Below are 19389 nucleotides of genomic sequence, written 5' to 3'. Positions count from 1 at the left end.
GACAGGTGAGGCAGGGACACGGTGAGGCAGGGACAGGTGAGGCAGGGACACGGTGAGGCAGGGACAGGTGAGGCAGGGACAGGTGAGGCAGGGACAGGTGAGGCAGGGACACGCTGAGGCAGGGACAGGTGAGGCAGGGACACGGTGAGGCAGGGACACGGCGTGGCAGGGACACAGTGAGGCAGGTAGCGGTGAGGCAGGGACAGGTGAGGCAGGGACACGCTGAGGCAGGGACAGGTGAGGCAGGGACACGGTGAGGCAGGGAAGCAGTGAGGCAGGTAGCGGTGAGGCAGGGACAGGTGAGGCAGGGACACGCTGAGGCAGGGACAGGTGAGGCAGGGACACGGTGAGGCAGGGACAGGTGAGGCAGGGACAGGTGAGGCAGGGACACGGTGAGGCAGGGACAGGTGAGGCAGGGACAGGTGAGGCAGGGACAGGTGAGGCAGGGACACGGTGAGGCAGGGACAGGTGAGGCAGGGACAGGTGAGGCAGGGACACGGTGAGGCAGGGACAGGTGAGGCAGGGACACGGTGAGGCAGGGACAGGTGAGGCAGGGACACGGTGAGGCAGGGACAGGTGAGGCAGGGACACGGTGAGGCAGGGACAGGTGAGGCAGGGACAGGTGAGGCAGGGACACGGTGAGGCAGGGACAGGTGAGGCAGGGACACGGTGAGGCAGGGACAGGTGAGGCAGGGACAGGTGAGGCAGGGACAGGTGAGGCAGGGACAGGTGAGGCAGGGACACGGTGAGGCAGGGACAGGTGAGGCAGGGACAGGTGAGGCAGGGACAGGTGAGGCAGGGACACGGTGAGGCAGGGACACGGTGAGGCAGGGACAGGTGAGGCAGGGACACGCTGAGGCAGGGACAGGTGAGGCAGGGACACGGTGAGGCAGGGACAGGTGAGGCAGGGACAGGTGAGGCAGGGACACGGTGAGGCAGGGACAGGTGAGGCAGGGACACGGTGAGGCAGGGACAGGTGAGGCAGGGACACGGTGAGGCAGGGACAGGTGAGGCAGGGACACGGTGAGGCAGGGACACGGTGAGGCAGGGAAGCAGTGAGGCAGGTAGCGGTGAGGCAGGGACAGGTGAGGCAGGGACACGCTGAGGCAGGGACAGGTGAGGCAGGGACACGGTGAGGCAGGGAAGCAGTGAGGCAGGTAGCGGTGAGGCAGGGACACGGTGAGGCAGGGACAGGTGAGGCAGGGACACGGTGAGACAGGGACACGGTGAGGCAGGGACACGGCGTGGCAGGGACACAGTGAGGCAGGTAGCGGTGAGGCAGGGACACGGTGAGGCAGGGACACGGTGGGACACAGTGAGGCAGGTAGCGGTGAGGCAGGGACAGGTGAGGCAGGGACACGGTGAGGCAGGGACACGGTGAGGCAGGGACACGGTGAGGCAGGGAAGCAGTGAGGCAGGTAGCGGTGAGGCAGGGACAGGTGAGGCAGGGACACGCTGAGGCAGGGACAGGTGAGGCAGGGACACGGTGAGGCAGGGAAGCAGTGAGGCAGGTAGCGGTGAGGCAGGGACACGGTGAGGCAGGGACACGGTGGGACACAGTGAGGCAGGTAGCGGTGAGGCAGGGACACGGTGAGGCAGGGACACGGTGGGACACAGTGAGGCAGGTAGCGGTGAGGCAGGGACACGGTGAGGCAGGGACATGGTGAGGCAGGGACAGGTGAGGCAGGGACAGGTGAGGCAAGGACAGGTGAGGCAGGGACACGGTGAGGCAGGGACAGGTGAGGCAGGGACAGGTGAGGCAGGGACACGGTGAGGCAGGGACACGGTGAGGCAGGGACAGGTGAGGCAGGGACACGGTGAGGCAGGGACAGGTGAGGCAGGGACAGGTGAGGCAGGGACACGGTGAGGCAGGGACAGGTGAGGCAGGGACACGGTGAGGCAGGGACAGGTGAGGCAGGGACAGGTGAGGCAGGGACAGGTGAGGCAGGGACACGGTGAGGCAGGGACAGGTGAGGCAGGGACAGGTGAGGCAGGGACAGGTGAGGCAGGGACACGGTGAGGCAGGGACACGGTGAGGCAGGGACAGGTGAGGCAGGGACACGCTGAGGCAGGGACAGGTGAGGCAGGGACACGGTGAGGCAGGGACAGGTGAGGCAGGGACAGGTGAGGCAGGGACACGGTGAGGCAGGGACAGGTGAGGCAGGGACACGGTGAGGCAGGGACAGGTGAGGCAGGGACACGGTGAGGCAGGGACAGGTGAGGCAGGGACACGGTGAGGCAGGGACACGGTGAGGCAGGGAAGCAGTGAGGCAGGTAGCGGTGAGGCAGGGACAGGTGAGGCAGGGACACGCTGAGGCAGGGACAGGTGAGGCAGGGACACGGTGAGGCAGGGAAGCAGTGAGGCAGGTAGCGGTGAGGCAGGGACACGGTGAGGCAGGGACAGGTGAGGCAGGGACACGGTGAGGCAGGGACACGGTGAGGCAGGGACACGGCGTGGCAGGGACACAGTGAGGCAGGTAGCGGTGAGGCAGGGACACGGTGAGGCAGGGACACGGTGGGACACAGTGAGGCAGGTAGCGGTGAGGCAGGGACAGGTGAGGCAGGGACACGGTGAGGCAGGGACACGGTGAGGCAGGGACAGGTGAGGCAGGGACACGGTGAGGCAGGGACAGGTGAGGCAGGGACAGGTGAGGCAGGGACACGGTGAGGCAGGGACAGGTGAGGCAGGGACACGGTGAGGCAGGGACAGGTGAGGCAGGGACAGGTGAGGCAGGGACAGGTGAGGCAGGGACAGGTGAGGCAGGGACACGGTGAGGCAGGGACAGGTGAGGCAGGGACAGGTGAGGCAGGGACAGGTGAGGCAGGGACACGGTGAGGCGGGGACACGGTGAGGCAGGGACAGGTGAGGCAGGGACACGCTGAGGCAGGGACAGGTGAGGCAGGGACACGGTGAGGCAGGGACAGGTGAGGCAGGGACAGGTGAGGCAGGGACACGGTGAGGCAGGGACAGGTGAGGCAGGGACACGGTGAGGCAGGGACAGGTGAGGCAGGGACACGGTGAGGCAGGGACAGGTGAGGCAGGGACACGGTGAGGCAGGGACACGGTGAGGCAGGGAAGCAGTGAGGCAGGTAGCGGTGAGGCAGGGACAGGTGAGGCAGGGACACGCTGAGGCAGGGACAGGTGAGGCAGGGACACGGTGAGGCAGGGAAGCAGTGAGGCAGGTAGCGGTTGAGGCAGGGACAGGTGAGGCAGGGACACGGTGAGGCAGGGACACGGTGAGGCAGGGACACGGCGTGGCAGGGACACAGTGAGGCAGGTAGCGGTGAGGCAGGGACACGGTGAGGCAGGGACACGGTGGGACACAGTGAGGCAGGTAGCGGTGAGGCAGGGACAGGTGAGGCAGGGACACGGTGAGGCAGGGACACGGTGAGGCAGGGACACGGTGAGGCAGGGAAGCAGTGAGGCAGGTAGCGGTGAGGCAGGGACAGGTGAGGCAGGGACACGCTGAGGCAGGGACAGGTGAGGCAGGGACACGGTGAGGCAGGGAAGCAGTGAGGCAGGTAGCGGTGAGGCAGGGACACGGTGAGGCAGGGACACGGTGGGACACAGTGAGGCAGGTAGCGGTGAGGCAGGGACACGGTGAGGCAGGGACACGGTGGGACACAGTGAGGCAGGTAGCGGTGAGGCAGGGACACGGTGAGGCAGGGACATGGTGAGGCAGGGACAGGTGAGGCAGGGACAGGTGAGGCAAGGACAGGTGAGGCAGGGACACGGTGAGGCAGGGACAGGTGAGGCAGGGACAGGTGAGGCAGGGACACGGTGAGGCAGGGACACGGTGAGGCAGGGACAGGTGAGGCAGGGACACGGTGAGGCAGGGACAGGTGAGGCAGGGACACGGTGAGGCAGGGACAGGTGAGGCAGGGACAGGTGAGGCAGGGACACGGTGAGGCAGGGACAGGTGAGGCAGGGACAGGTGAGGCAGGGACAGGTGAGGCAGGGACACGGTGAGGCAGGGACAGGTGAGGCAGGGACAGGTGAGGCAGGGACACGGTGAGGCAGGGACAGGTGAGGCAGGGACACGGTGAGGCAGGGACAGGTGAGGCAGGGACACGGTGAGGCAGGGACAGGTGAGGCAGGGACACGGTGAGGCAGGGACAGGTGAGGCAGGGACAGGTGAGGCAGGGACAGGTGAGGCAGGGACACGGTGAGGCAGGGACAGGTGAGGCAGGGACACGGTGAGGCAGGGACAGGTGAGGCAGGGACACGGTGAGGCAGGGACAGGTGAGGCAGGGACACGGTGAGGCAGGGACAGGTGAGGCAGGGACAGGTGAGGCAGGGACAGGTGAGGCAGGGACACGGTGAGGCAGGGACAGGTGAGGCAGGGACACGGTGAGGCAGGGACAGGTGAGGCAGGGACACGGTGAGGCAGGGACAGGTGAGGCAGGGACACGGTGAGGCAGGGACAGGTGAGGCAGGGACACGGTGAGGCAGGGACAGGTGAGGCAGGGACACGGTGAGGCAGGGACAGGTGAGGCAGGGACACGGTGAGGCAGGGACAGGTGAGGCAGGGACACGGTGAGGCAGGGACACGGTGAGGCAGGGACAGGTGAGGCAGGGACACGGTGAGGCAGGGACAGGTGAGGCAGGGACAGGTGAGGCAGGGACAGGTGAGGCAGGGACACGGTGAGGCAGGGACAGGTGAGGCAGGGACACGGTGAGGCAGGGACAGGTGAGGCAGGGACACGGTGAGGCAGGGACAGGTGAGGCAGGGACACGGTGAGGCAGGGACAGGTGAGGCAGGGACACGGTGAGGCAGGGACAGGTGAGGCAGGGACACGGTGAGGCAGGGACAGGTGAGGCAGGGACACGGTGAGGCAGGGACAGGTGAGGCAGGGACACGGTGAGGCAGGGACAGGTGAGGCAGGGACACGGTGAGGCAGGGACAGGTGAGGCAGGGACACGGTGAGGCGGGGACACGGTGAGGCAGGGACAGGTGAGGCAGGGACACGGTGAGGCAGGGACAGGTGAGGCAGGGACACGGTGAGGCGCGGACACGGTGAGGCGGGGACACGGTGAGGCGGGGACAGGTGAGGCAGGGACACGGTGAGGCAGGGACAGGTGAGGCAGGGACACGGTGAGGCGGGGACACGGTGAGGCGGGGACACGGTGAGGCGGGGACACGGTGAGGCAGGGACAGGTGAGGCAGGGACACGGTGAGGCAGGGACAGGTGAGGCAGGGACAGGTGAGGCAGGGACAGGTGAGGCAGGGACACGGTGAGGCAGGGACAGGTGAGGCAGGGACACCGTGAGGCAGGGACAGGTGAGGCAGGGACAGGGTGAGGCAGGGACAGGTGAGGCAGGGACAGGTGATGCAGGGACACGGTGAGGCAGGGACAGGTGAGGCAGGGACAGGTGAGGCAGGGACACGGTGAGGCAGGGACACGGTGAGGCAGGGACACGGTGAGGCAGGGACAGGTGAGGCAGGGACACGCTGAGGCAGGGACAGGTGAGGCAGGGACACGGTGAGGCAGGGACAGGTGAGGCAGGGACAGGTGAGGCAGGGACAGGTGAGGCAGGGACACGGTGAGGCGGGGACACGGTGAGGCGGGGACAGGTGAGGCGGGGACACGGTGAGGCAGGGACAGGTGAGGCAGGGACACGGTGAGGCAGGGACAGGTGAGGCAGGGACAGGTGAGGCAGGGACAGGTGAGGCAGGGACACGGTGAGGCAGGGACAGGTGAGGCAGGGACACCGTGAGGCAGGGACAGGTGAGGCAGGGACAGGGTGAGGCAGGGACAGGTGAGGCAGGGACAGGTGATGCAGGGACACGGTGAGGCAGGGACAGGTGAGGCAGGGACAGGTGAGGCAGGGACACGGTGAGGCAGGGACACGGTGAGGCAGGGACACGGTGAGGCAGGGACAGGTGAGGCAGGGACACGCTGAGGCAGGGACAGGTGAGGCAGGGACACGGTGAGGCAGGGACAGGTGAGGCAGGGACAGGTGAGGCAGGGACAGGTGAGGCAGGGACACGGTGAGGCAGGGACAGGTGAGGCAGGGACACGGTGAGGCAGGGACAGGTGAGGCAGGGACACGGTGAGGCAGGGACAGGTGAGGCAGGGACACGGTGAGGCAGGGACAGGTGAGGCAGGGACAGGTGAGGCAGGGACAGGTGAGGCAGGGACACGCTGAGGCAGGGACAGGTGAGGCAGGGACACGGTGAGGCAGGGACACGGCGTGGCAGGGACACAGTGAGGCAGGTAGCGGTGAGGCAGGGACAGGTGAGGCAGGGACACGCTGAGGCAGGGACAGGTGAGGCAGGGACACGGTGAGGCAGGGAAGCAGTGAGGCAGGTAGCGGTGAGGCAGGGACACGGTGAGGCAGGGACACGGTGGGACACAGTGAGGCAGGTAGCGGTGAGGCAGGGACACGGTGAGGAAGGGACACGGTGGGACACAGTGAGGCAGGTAGCGGTGAGGCAGGGACACGGTGAGGCAAGGACATGGTGAGGCAGGGACAGGTGAGGCAGGGACAGGTGAGGCAAGGACAGGTGGGGCAGGGACACGGTGAGGCAGGGACACGGTGAGGCAGGGACAGGTGAGGCAGGGACACGGTGAGGCAGGGACAGGTGAGGCAGGGACAGGTGAGGCAGGGACAGGTGAGGCAGGGACACGGTGAGGCAGGGACAGGTGAGGCAGGGACACGGTGAGGCAGGGACAGGTGAGGCAGGGACACGGTGAGGCAGGGACAGGTGAGGCAGGGACACGGTGAGGCAGGGACAGGTGAGGCAGGGACACGGTGAGGCAGGGACAGGTGAGGCAGGGACACGGTGAGGCAGGGACAGGTGAGGCAGGGACAGGTGAGGCAGGGACAGGTGAGGCAGGGACACGGTGAGGCAGGGACAGGTGAGGCAGGGACACGGTGAGGCAGGGACAGGTGAGGCAGGGACACGGTGAGGCAGGGACACGGTGAGGCAGGGACACGGTGAGGCAGGGACACGGCGTGGCAGGGACACAGTGAGGCAGGTAGCGGTGAGGCAGGGACAGGTGAGGCAGGGACACGGTGAGGCAGGGACACGGTGAGGCAGGGACACGGTGAGGCAGGGACACGGCGTGGCCACAGTGAGGCAGGTAGCGGTGAGGCAGGGACAGGTGAGGCAGGGACACGGTGAGGCAGGGACACGGTGAGGCAGGGACACGGTGAGGCAGGGAAGCAGTGAGGCAGGTAGCGGTGAGGCAGGGACAGGTGAGGCAGGGACACGCTGAGGCAGGGACAGGTGAGGCAGGGACACGGTGAGGCAGGGAAGCAGTGAGGCAGGTAGCGGTGAGGCAGGGACACGGTGAGGCAGGGACACGGTGGGACACAGTGAGGCAGGTAGCGGTGAGGCAGGGACACGGTGAGGCAGGGACACGGTGGGACACAGTGAGGCAGGTAGCGGTGAGGCAGGGACACGGTGAGGCAGGGACATGGTGAGGCAGGGACAGGTGAGGCAGGGACAGGTGAGGCAAGGACAGGTGAGGCAGGGACACGGTGAGGCAGGGACACGGTGAGGCAGGGACAGGTGAGGCAGGGACACGGTGAGGCAGGGACACGGTGAGGCAGGGACAGGTGAGGCAGGGACACGGTGAGGCAGGGACAGGTGAGGCAGGGACAGGTGAGGCAGGGACACGGTGAGGCAGGGACAGGTGAGGCAGGGACAGGTGAGGCAGGGACAGGTGAGGCAGGGACACGGTGAGGCAGGGACACGGTGAGGCAGGGACAGGTGAGGCAGGGACACGGTGAGGCAGGGACAGGTGAGGCAGGGACAGGTGAGGCAGGGACAGGTGAGGCAGGGACACGGTGAGGCAGGGACAGGTGAGGCAGGGACACGGTGAGGCAGGGACAGGTGAGGCAGGGACAGGTGAGGCAGGGACAGGTGAGGCAGGGACACGGTGAGGCAGGGACAGGTGAGGCAGGGACAGGTGAGGCAGGGACAGGTGAGGCAGGGACTCGGTGAGGCAGGGACACGGTGAGGCAGGGACACGGTGAGGCAGGGACAGGTGAGGCAGGGACACGCTGAGGCAGGGACAGGTGAGGCAGGGACACGGTGAGGCAGGGACAGGTGAGGCAGGGACAGGTGAGGCAGGGACAGGTGAGGCAGGGACACGGTGAGGCAGGGACAGGTGAGGCAGGGACACGGTGAGGCAGGGACAGGTGAGGCAGGGACACGGTGAGGCAGGGACAGGTGAGGCAGGGACAGGTGAGGCAGGGACAGGTGAGGCAGGGACACGGTGAGGCAGGGACAGGTGAGGCAGGGACACGGTGAGGCAGGGACAGGTGAGGCAGGGACACGGTGAGGCAGGGACAGGTGAGGCAGGGACACGGTGAGGCAGGGACAGGTGAGGCAGGGACACGGTGAGGCAGGGACAGGTGAGGCAGGGACAGGTGAGGCAGGGACAGGTGAGGCAGGGACACGGTGAGGCAGGGACAGGTGAGGCAGGGACACGGTGAGGCAGGGACAGGTGAGGCAGGGACACGGTGAGGCAGGGACAGGTGAGGCAGGGACACGGTGAGGCAGGGACAGGTGAGGCAGGGACACGGTGAGGCAGGGACAGGTGAGGCAGGGACACGGTGAGGCAGGGACAGGTGAGGCAGGGACACGGTGAGGCAGGGACAGGTGAGGCAGGGACACGGTGAGGCAGGGACAGGTGAGGCAGGGACACGGTGAGGCGGGGACACGGTGAGGCAGGGACAGGTGAGGCAGGGACACGGTGAGGCAGGGACAGGTGAGGCAGGGACACGGTGAGGCAGGGACAGGTGAGGCAGGGACACGGTGAGGCAGGGACAGGTGAGGCAGGGACACGGTGAGGCAGGGACAGGTGAGGCAGGGACACGGTGAGGCAGGGACAGGTGAGGCAGGGACACGGTGAGGCAGGGACACGGTGAGGCGGGGACACGGTGAGGCAGGGACAGGTGAGGCAGGGACACGGTGAGGCAGGGACAGGTGAGGCAGGGACAGGTGAGGCAGGGACAGGTGAGGCAGGGACACGGTGAGGCAGGGACAGGTGAGGCAGGGACACGGTGAGGCAGGGACAGGTGAGGCAGGGACACGGTGAGGCAGGGACAGGTGAGGCAGGGACACGGTGAGGCAGGGACAGGTGAGGCAGGGACACGGTGAGGCAGGGACAGGTGAGGCAGGGACACGGTGAGGCAGGGACAGGTGAGGCAGGGACACGGTGAGGCAGGGACAGGTGAGGCAGGGACACGGTGAGGCAAGGACAGGTGAGGCAGGGACACGGTGAGGCGGGGACACGGTGAGGCAGGGACAGGTGAGGCAGGGACACGGTGAGGCAGGGACAGGTGAGGCAGGGACACGGTGAGGCAGGGACAGGTGAGGCAGGGACACGGTGAGGCAGGGACAGGTGAGGCAGGGACACGGTGAGGCAGGGACAGGTGAGGCGGGGACACGGTGAGGCAGGGACAGGTGAGGCAGGGACAGGTGAGGCAGGGACAGGTGAGGCGGGTAGCGGTAGCAGAGATGATGAAAGTGAAGCATAGATGTGTTGTTCTTACACAACGAGGCTGGAGCAGGGTGTGGTCAGGGCCAATGTTTATGAGCCATGGGTCAAATGTCAGTGCAGGAGTGTCCTGCTGTCTGAGCGAGTGAGACTGGGCAGTGCCACTCACCTGGAGGTGGAGGGTGGCAGGCTCCAGGTGGTGCAGGGGACAATGAGGGACACACATTTTATATGTATACATGCACATAACTCCCTTACACAGCGAATGGAGCTAGTGCACAAACTGAACAGGAAGCTCAAAGATTTGAACAGTAACTCTGTGATAATAGTGGGACTGGAACTGTACCACAGACAGACAGGGGCCCCATCCGAGTGCAGCCGCCATGTTGGCCAGTGTGACACATGGAGACAGTGCCACCCCTCAGCACATCAGTATACATGGGTCAGGGGGTCAGGGGTCAGTATACATGGGTCAGGGGGTCAGGGGTCAGTATACATGGGTCCGGGGGTCAGGGGTCAGTATACATGGGTCCGGGGGTCAGGGCTCAGTATACATGGGTCTGGGGGTCAGGGGTCAGTATACATGGGTCCGGGGGTCAGGGGTCAGTATACATGGGTCAGGGGGTCAGGGGTCAGTATACATGGGTCCGGGGGTCAGGGCTCAGTATACATGGGTCCGGAGGTCAGGGCTCAGTATACATGGGTCCGGGGGTCAGGGGTCAGTATACATGGGTCAGGGGGTCAGGGGTCAGTATACATGGGTCCGGTGGTCAGGGCTCAGTATACATGGGTCCGGGGGTCAGGAGTCATATACATGGGTCCGGAGGTCAGGGCTCAGTATACATGGGTCCGGGGGTCAGGGGTCATATACATGGGTCCGGAGGTCAGGGGTCAGTATACATGGGTCCGGGGGTCAGGGGTCAGTATACATGGGTCCGGGGGTCAGGGGTCAGTATACATGGGTCAGGGGGTCAGGGGTCAGTATACATGGGTCCGGGGGTCAGGGCTCAGTATACATGGGTCCGGGGGTCAGGGCTCAGTATACATGGGTCCGGGGGTCAGGAGTCATATACATGGGTCCGGAGGTCAGGGCTCAGTATACATGGGTCCGGGGGTCAGGGGTCATATACATGGGTCCGGAGGTCAGGGGTCAGTATACATGGGTCCGGGGGTCAGGGGTCAGTATACATGGGTCCGGGGGTCAGGGGTCAGTATACATGGGTCAGGGGGTCAGTATACATGGGTCCGGGGGTCAGGGCTCAGTATACATGGGTCCGGGGGTCAGGGGTCAGTATACATGGGTCTGGGGGTCAGGGGTCAGTATACATGGGTCCGGGGGTCAGGGGTCAGTATACATGGGTCCGGGGGTCAGGAGTCATATACATGGGTCCGGTGGTCAGGGCTCAGTATACATGGGTCCGGGGGTCAGGAGTCATATACATGGGTCTGGGGGTCAGGGCTCAGTATACATGGGTCCGGGGGTCAGGGGTCATATACATGGGTCCGGAGGTCAGGGGTCAGTATACATGGGTCCGGGGGTCAGGGGTCAGTATACATGGGTCCGGGGGTCAGGGGTCAGTATACATGGGTCAGGGGGTCAGGGGTCAGTATACATGGGTCCGGGGGTCAGGGCTCAGTATACATGGGTCCGGGGGTCAGGGGTCAGTATACATGGGTCTGGGGGTCAGGGGTCAGTATACATGGGTCCGGGGGTCAGGAGTCATATACATGGGTCCGGAGGTCAGGGGTCAGTATACATGGGTCGGGGGGTCAGGGGTCAGTATACATGGGTCCGGGGGTCAGGGGTCAGTATACATGGGTCCGGGGGTCAGGGGTCAGTATACATGGGTCCGGGGGTCAGGGGTCAGTATACATGGGTCCGGGGGTCAGGAGTCATATACATGGGTCCGGAGGTCAGGGCTCAGTATACATGGGTCCGGGGGTCAGGGGTCATATACATGGGTCCGGAGGTCAGGGGTCAGTATACATGGGTCCGGGGGTCAGGGGTCAGTATACATGGGTCCGGGGGTCAGGGGTCAGTATACATGGGTCCGGGGGTCAGGGGTCAGTATACATGGGTCCGGGGGTCAGGGGTCAGTATACATGGGTCCGGGGGTCAGGGGTCAGTATACATGGGTCCGGGGGTCAGGGGTCAGTGGGCACTAATTAAGGCAAAAATCACTGCACTCTGTGACATTGATGCACCGACACGCTACTTCTTCAACTTAGAGAGAAAGGGCAGAGTAGATAACGACCTAATGCATGAGGTCACGGATGACCCCTCTTTAATGCGGCAGAAGCCCATAGACCTTTACTCTGAACTGTTTGGGGCCTGTGAGTGTGACGGAGAGTCGGAGGCAGATGGCGGAGGGGCTGCCCAAGCTGGAGGAGTGGGAGGCGGCATCTCTAGCTTCACCTGTCACTATGGAGGAGATGACAGCTGCAGTGCAACAGCTTCACTGTGGGCGAGCCCCGGGAATCGATGGCGAGCCCCGGGAATCGATGGACTACCTCCAGACTTCTGTAAAAGATTCTGGTCAGTGTTGGGGCAGGACATACATATGGTCTTCACGTCAGCGTTGGCTCAGGGCAGACTTCCACGCAGCTGTACTAGAGCGGTCTTGGCACTTCTTCCCAAGAAGGGAGATCTGACTTTGTTGGAAAACTGGAGACCAGTCTCATTGCTTTGCACCGATTACAAAATAGTTGCAAAGGTGTTCTCCAATAGACTAAAGGACTATTTGGACTCAATAATCCGCCAGACTCAAACGTACTGTATCCCAGGCCGGACTATTATGGACAACCTCTTCCTCATTCATAACATTATTGATATTGCAGGAGTAAAGGGGTTGGACGTGGGCCTCCTGTCGATCGACCAGAAGACGAAAACGTTTGGTTTTCCCACACCAATTTACCACATGGATTAAGACTCTATACGCAGGAGCTTCAGTGTTGCTAAGGGTAGAGGGTGGGCTGAGCCGGCCGGTGGCAGTAAGTAGGGGCATCCGACAGGGTTGTCCTTTATCAGGAATGCTCTTGTCATCGCCGTTGAGCCTCTGCTCCATCAGCTCAGGAGTGGGTTGAGGGGACTTCCTCTGGGGCAGGCATCACATCCCTTTTGTGTGTCGCATACGGAGACAATATCACGGTGTCATCGCGGGGCAATCAGATGTGGTGACCTTGCAGCGGGTGCTGCCATGAACGTGCCTCATCTGCCTGTGTAAACTGGAATAAATGCAAAAGTTGCAGTGTGTGCAGTGAGGGAGGGGCTGTGTGCAGTGAGGGAGGGGCTGTGTGCAGTGAGGGAGGGGCTGTGTGCAATGAGGGAGGGGCTGTGTGCAGTGAGGGAGGGGCTGTGTGCAGTGAGGGAGGGGCTGTGTGCAATGAGGGAGGGGCTGTGTGCAATGAGGGAGGGGCTGTGTGCAGTGAGGGGCTGTGTGCAGTGAGGGAGGGGCTGTGTGCAGTGAGGGAGGGGCTGTGTGCAGTGAGGGAGGGGCTGTGTGCAATGAGGGAGGGGCTGTGTGCAGTGAGGGAGGGGCTGTGTGCAGTGAGGGAGGGGCTGTGTGCAGTGAGGGAGGGGCTGTGTGCAATGAGGGAGGGGCTGTGTGCAGTGAGGGAGGGGCTGTGTGCAGTGAGGGAGGGGCTGTGTGCAGTGAGGGAGGGGCTGTGTGCAGTGAGGGGCTGTGTGCAGTGAGGGAGGGGCTGTGTGCAGTGAGGGAGGGGCTGTGTGCAGTGAGGGAGAGGCTGTGTGCAATGAGGGAGGGGCTGTGTGCAGTGAGGGAGGGGCTGTGTGCAGTGAGGGAGGGGCTGTGTGCAGTGAGGGAGGGGCTGTGTGCAATGAGGGAGGGGCTGTGTGCAGTGAGGGAGGGGCTGTGTGCAGTGAGGGGCTGTGTGCAATGAGGGAGGGGCTGTTTGCAGTGAGGGAGGGGCTGTGTGCAGTGAGGGAGGGGCTGTGTGCAGTGAGGGAGGGGCTGTGTGCAGTGAGGGAGGGGCTGTGTGCAGTGAGGGGCTGTGTGCAGTGAGGGAGGGGCTGTGTGCAGTGAGGGAGGGGCTGTGTGCAGTGAGGGAGGGGCTGTGTGCAATGAGGGAGGGGCTGTGTGCAGTGAGGGAGGGGCTGTGTGCAGTGAGGGAGGGGCTGTGTGCAATGAGGGAGGGGCTGTGTGCAATGAGGGAGGGGCTGTGTGCAGTGAGGGAGGGGCTGTGTGCAATGAGGGAGGGGCTGTGTGCAGTGAGGGAGGGGCTGTGTGCAGTGAGGGAGGGGCTGTGTGCAGTGAGGGAGGGGCTGTGTGCAGTGAGGGAGGGGCTGTGTGCAATGAGGGAGGGGCTGTGTGCAGTGAGGGAGGGGCTGTGTGCAATGAGGGAGGGGCTGTGTGCAGTGAGGGAGGGGCTGTGTGCAGTGAGGGAGGGGCTGTGTGCAGTGAGGGAGGGGCTGTGTGCAGTGAGGGAGGGGCTGTGTGCAGTGAGGGAGGGGCTGTGTGCAATGAGGGAGGGGCTGTGTGCAGTGAGGGAGGGGCTGTGTGCAGTGAGGGAGGGGCTGTGTGCAGTGAGGGAGGGGCTGTGTGCAATGAGGGAGGGGCTGTGTGCAGTGAGGGAGGGGCTGTGTGCAGTGAGGGAGGGGGAGCTGCTTTTACTTTTGTAAATATGGAAAAAGGTCTCATGATGTTTGACTGATTTGTTGTCTGTTTTAAAATGAGCTGTCAATCAATGTCATCGTAAAGTCAACTCTCCCCCTCTTTCCCTCTCTCTGCTCTGAGCGGCTCCTCTCTGCTCTGAGCGGCTCCTCTCTGCTCTGAGCGGCTCCTCTCTCTGCTCTGAGCGGCTCCTCTCTCTGCTCTGAGCGGCTCCTCTCTCTGCTCTGAGCGGCTCCTCTTTCTTCTCTGAGCGGCTCCTCTCTCTGCTCTGAGCGGCTCCTCTTTCTGCTCTGAGCGGCTCCTCTCTTCTCTGAGCGGCTCCTCTCTCTGCTCTGAGCGGCTCCTCTCTGCTCTGAGCGGCTCCTCTGAGCGGCTCCTCTCTCTGCTCTGTGCGGCTCCTCTCTGCTCTGAGCGGCTCCTCTCTGCTCTGAGCGGCTCCTCTCTGCTCTGAGCGGCTCCTCTCTCTGCTCTGAGCGGCTCCTCTCTCTGCTCTGAGCGGCTCCTCTCTGATCCGAGCGGCTCCTCGCTCTGATCCGAGCTGCTCCTCTCTGCTCTGAGCGGCTCCTCTTTCTGCTCTGAGCGGCTCCTCTCTCTGCTCTGAGCGGCTCCTCTCTGCTCTGAGCGGCTCCTCTCTCTGCTCTGAGCGGCTCCTCTCTGCTCTGAGCGGCTCCTCTGAGCGGCTCCTCTCTCTGCTCTGAGCGGCTCCTCTCTGCTCTGAGCGGCTCCTCTCTGCTCTGAGCGGCTCCTCTCTCTGCTCTGAGCGGCTCCTCTCTGCTCTGAGCGGCTCCTCTCTCTGCTCTGAGCGGCTCCTCTTTCTGCTCTGAGCGGCTCCTCTCTCTGCTCTGAGCGGCTCCTCTCTCTGCTCTGAGCGGCTCCTCTCTCTGCTCTGAGCGGCTCCACTCTCTGCTCTGAGCGGCTCCACTCTCTGCTCTGAGCGGCTCCTCTCTGCTCTGAGCGGCTCCTCTCTGCTCTGAGCGGCTCCTCTCTCTGCTCTGAGCGGCTCCTCTCTGCTCTGAGCGGCTCCTCTCTCTGCTCTGAGCGGCTCCTCTCTCTGCTCTGAGCGGCTCCTCTTTCTGCTCTGAGCGGCTCCTCTCTCTGCTCTGAGCGGCTCCTCTCTCTGCTCTGAGCGGCTCCTCTCTCTGCTCTGAGCGGCTCCTCTCTCTGCTCTGAGCGGCTCCTCTCTCTGCTCTGTGCGGCTCCTCTCTGCTCTGAGCGGCTCCTCTCTGCTCTGAGCGGCTCCTCTCTGCTCTGAGCGGCTCCTCTCTCTGCTCTGAGCGGCTCCTCTCTCTGCTCTGAGCGGCTCCTCTCTGATCCGAGCGGCTCCTCGCTCTGATCCGAGCTGCTCCTCTCTGCTCTGAGCGGCTCCTCTTTCTGCTCTGAGCGGCTCCTCTCTCTGCTCTGAGCGGCTCCTCTCTGCTCTGAGCGGCTCCTCTCTCTGCTCTGAGCGGCTCCTCTCTGCTCTGAGCGGCTCCTCTGAGCGGCTCCTCTCTCTGCTCTGAGCGGCTCCTCTCTGCTCTGAGCGGCTCCTCTCTGCTCTGAGCGGCTCCTCTCTCTGCTCTGAGCGGCTCCTCTCTGCTCTGAGCGGCTCCTCTCTCTGCTCTGAGCGGCTCCTCTTTCTGCTCTGAGCGGCTCCTCTCTCTGCTCTGAGCGGCTCCTCTCTCTGCTCTGAGCGGCTCCTCTCTGCTCTGAGCGGCTCCACTCTCTGCTCTGAGCGGCTCCACTCTCTGCTCTGAGCGGCTCCTCTCTGCTCTGAGCGGCTCCTCTCTGCTCTGAGCGGCTCCTCTCTCTGCTCTGAGCGGCTCCTCTCTGCTCTGAGCGGCTCCTCTCTCTGCTCTGAGCGGCTCCTCTCTCTGCTCTGAGCGGCTCCTCTCTCTGCTCTGAGCGGCTCCTCTCTCTGCTCTGAGCGGCTCCTCTCTCTGCTCTGAGCGGCTCCTCTCTCTGCTCTGAGCGGCTCCTCTCTGCTCTGAGCGGCTCCTCTCTCTGCTCTGAGCGGCTCCTCTCTGCTCTGAGCGGCTCCTCTCTGCTCTGAGCGGCTCCTCTCTCTGCTCTGAGCGGCTCCTCTCTCTGCTCTGAGCGGCTCCTCTCTCTGCTCTGAGCGGCTCCTCTTTCTGCTCTGAGCGGCTCCTCTCTCTGCTCTGAGCGGCTCCTCTCTCTGCTCTGAGCGGCTCCTCTCTCTGCTCTGAGCGGCTCCTCTCTCTGCTCTGAGCGGCTCCTCTCTCTGCTCTGAGCGGCTCCTCTCTCTGCTCTGAGCGGCTCCTCTCTGCTCTGAGCGGCTCCTCTCTGCTCTGAGCGGCTCCTCTCTCTGCTCTGAGCGGCTCCACTCTCTGCTCTGAGCGGCTCCTCTCTGCTCTGAGCGGCTCCTCTCTGCTCTGAGCGGCTCCTCTCTGCTCTGAGCGGCTCCTCTCTGCTCTGAGCGGCTCCTCTCTCTGCTCTGAGCGGCTCCTCTCTGCTCTGAGCGGCTCCTCTCTCTGCTCTGAGCGGCTCCTCTCTCTGCTCTGAGCGGCTCCTCTCTCTGCTCTGAGCGGCTCCTCTCTCTGCTCTGAGCGGCTCCTCTCTCTGCTCTGAGCGGCTCCTCTCTCTGCTCTGAGCGGCTCCTCTCTGCTCTGAGCGGCTCCTCTCTGCTCTGAGCGGCTCCTCTCTCTGCTCTGAGCGGCTCCTCTCTCTGCTCTGAGCGGCTCCTCTCTCTGCTCTGAGCGGCTCCTCTTTCTGCTCTGAGCGGCTCCTCTCTCTGCTCTGAGCGGCTCCTCTCTCTGCTCTGAGCGGCTCCTCTCTCTGCTCTGAGCGGCTCCTCTCTCTGCTCTGAGCGGCTCCTCTCTGCTCTGAGCGGCTCCTCTCTCTGCTCTGAGCGGCTCCTCTCTCTGCTCTGAGCGGCTCCTCTCTGCTCTGAGCGGCTCCTCTCTGCTCTGAGCGGCTCCTCTCTCTGCTCTGAGCGGCTCCACTCTCTGCTCTGAGCGGCTCCTCTCTGCTCTGAGCGGCTCCTCTCTGCTCTGAGCGGCTCCTCTCTGCTCTGAGCGGCTCCTCTCTGCTCTGAGCGGCTCCTCTCTCTGCTCTGAGCGGCTCCTCTCTGCTCTGAGCGGCTCCTCTCTCTGCTCTGAGCGGCTCCACTCTCTGCTCTGAGCGGCTCCTCTCTGCTCTGAGCGGCTCCTCTCAGAGACCTAAACTCACGGTGCTTTACAACGGGGCACATTGTGCACATGATCTTATCACCAAAGGCACAGAGCTCCATGAAGTGCTGGTTTTTGGATACATCCTGTATTTCAGGTTCTTCACAGGCTCCATCAGCTGGTGTCTTTTCTGCCCTGAGACTGTGAGACGAGGCTGGAGGTGGGTCTCACAGAACGAGGACAGACGGACCAGGCAGGATTTCAGGGCCTTCAGCTTTGGCTCAGAGCAGACGTCACATGACACATCTCCAGGTTTGGAACGCTGTGACTTTGACTTTTCAGCCTCTAGTTTAAAGTGAGAGATCATGTCCACACATGTAGTGTGTGTTACACATAGGACATCTCAGGAGCCCAATCATGTCCCAGGGCCCAATAGGGGCCCAGGCCTCACAGATGTAGCGTTTGCAGAAGTTGTGTCCACATGGAAGGGTCACTGGCTCAAAGAACTCCTCCAGACAGACGGAGCATCGGAACATCTCCTCAGAGCAGCTTTCACTTGTGGAGGACGTCTCTGAATCACAAGGTCAATATCACAGATACTTTCATCATCTTCAAAGTGAAAACTCTTATTTTGACAGGAAAAGAGATTTAAGTTATAGAATTTGCTGAAGACTGAACTAGAAGAGTCTGAAATAGTTGTTGTTGTTGTTGTTGTTGTTGTTTTATGGCGGTTGACATCCGAGTGTTGCATTACCGCCAGACTTTATTCCTTAGACTTTGTCCTCAGACTCTGCCGTAGTCCGTAAAAGTACTCCTTCCATTGCTTTGGTGTTACAAAGCCCATGAGGTCATGATATGTCTTTGTGACCGGCTTTATTCCAGGGAGACTCTTCTTCATCTTCCTCTCCTTCTTTGACGTTCGGTGCTTCCGCCGTACAGCTTTATTCTTTAGGCTTCATTCTTTAGGCTCTAATATTTCCACTGATGTCGCTGCTTGGTAGCCGTGCGTCTACGAGACTGGGCGAGGACAGGAGACCACCCCCACCCCCATCTCGTCACTCTGATCACTCTGACTCCCCACAAGCAGACCCCCATCACTCCGACTCCCATTTAGCGCCTTTAGCCTGTTTTCTATATCTGCCCAATCAAGCTCCTTTGTTCCAAGGAATCTCCCTGCAGCTTTAGCAATGATCCTGATCCTTTCAGTTCTGCTTTGAGTCTGAGCAGCACAGTTTACAACATCCACCATAAAGAGCACAAAATCCTCTCTATCCACAACCAGGGTATTCTCATTAATTCTGGAACCTGCACACTTGGGACCTCCACTCTTGAAACCTTCACACTTCTTGGGAGCCACGCTGGCCTCTCTCATTTCGCCCTGGCTGGGAGCAGCACTGGCACCTCTCTCTGTATTTACTCTAAACTCGTTACTTGAAACTTTCTTGACTGCATCTGCATAGGATACACCTTGAGAGACCTTTTATTTTCTGCACCTCAGCAGCTCTTTTGCTAAACCTGCATCCCCCGTAGGCAGAGCTATGTTCTTCCCCACAGTTACAGCACTTCAGTTTTGCACCCACGTCACACTTCCCATACTCATGATCTCCTGCACATTTACCACACCTTTGCCTCCCTCTACAGACCGCTGCAATATGCCCAAAGCGCTGGCACTTAAAGCAACGCAGGGGCGGTGGAACATATGGCCTGACGCTATAGCACATGTACCCAATCAACACCTTACTAGGCAGGCACCTCCCTTCAAGTGTTACCATTACCGACAAACTGTCACATCTTACCCCAGACCGGGTCACCTTCAAACGCCTAGCGTCCACCACCGTAACTCCCGTCAAATTCTCCTTAACTTCATCCACAGACGTCGCCGTAGGGACGCCTACGATAACTCCTCTGACCGTGTTTCTTTCAGCATTAGACACAAGAATGTCCTTTCCACCCAGACGTTTAGTTCCAATCGCCGTTGCTGAGCCGCGTCCTTGCACACGACCAGCAGCGAGCCATCTCTAAGGACACTCGCACTCTTGATCACTCCCACAGCTACAGTTAGGCTCTTTGACAATGCCACTGAATTCCACTCCTTAAAGGATGCACTATCCTGTGCAAGCTTTATGATCACCTTACAGTCTCTGCTCTCACCCCGGACATCAATAGCTTCAGCCTCATCCTGCTGCTCATTCCCAGAA

This window comes from Eucyclogobius newberryi, unplaced genomic scaffold (genome assembly GCF_026437365.1).
Source record: "Eucyclogobius newberryi isolate DKJ021-1_F unplaced genomic scaffold, fEucNew1.0.hap1 SCAF_22, whole genome shotgun sequence".
NCBI lineage: Eukaryota > Metazoa > Chordata > Actinopteri > Gobiiformes > Gobiidae > Eucyclogobius > Eucyclogobius newberryi.
This window is presented reverse-complemented; position numbering follows the sequence as displayed.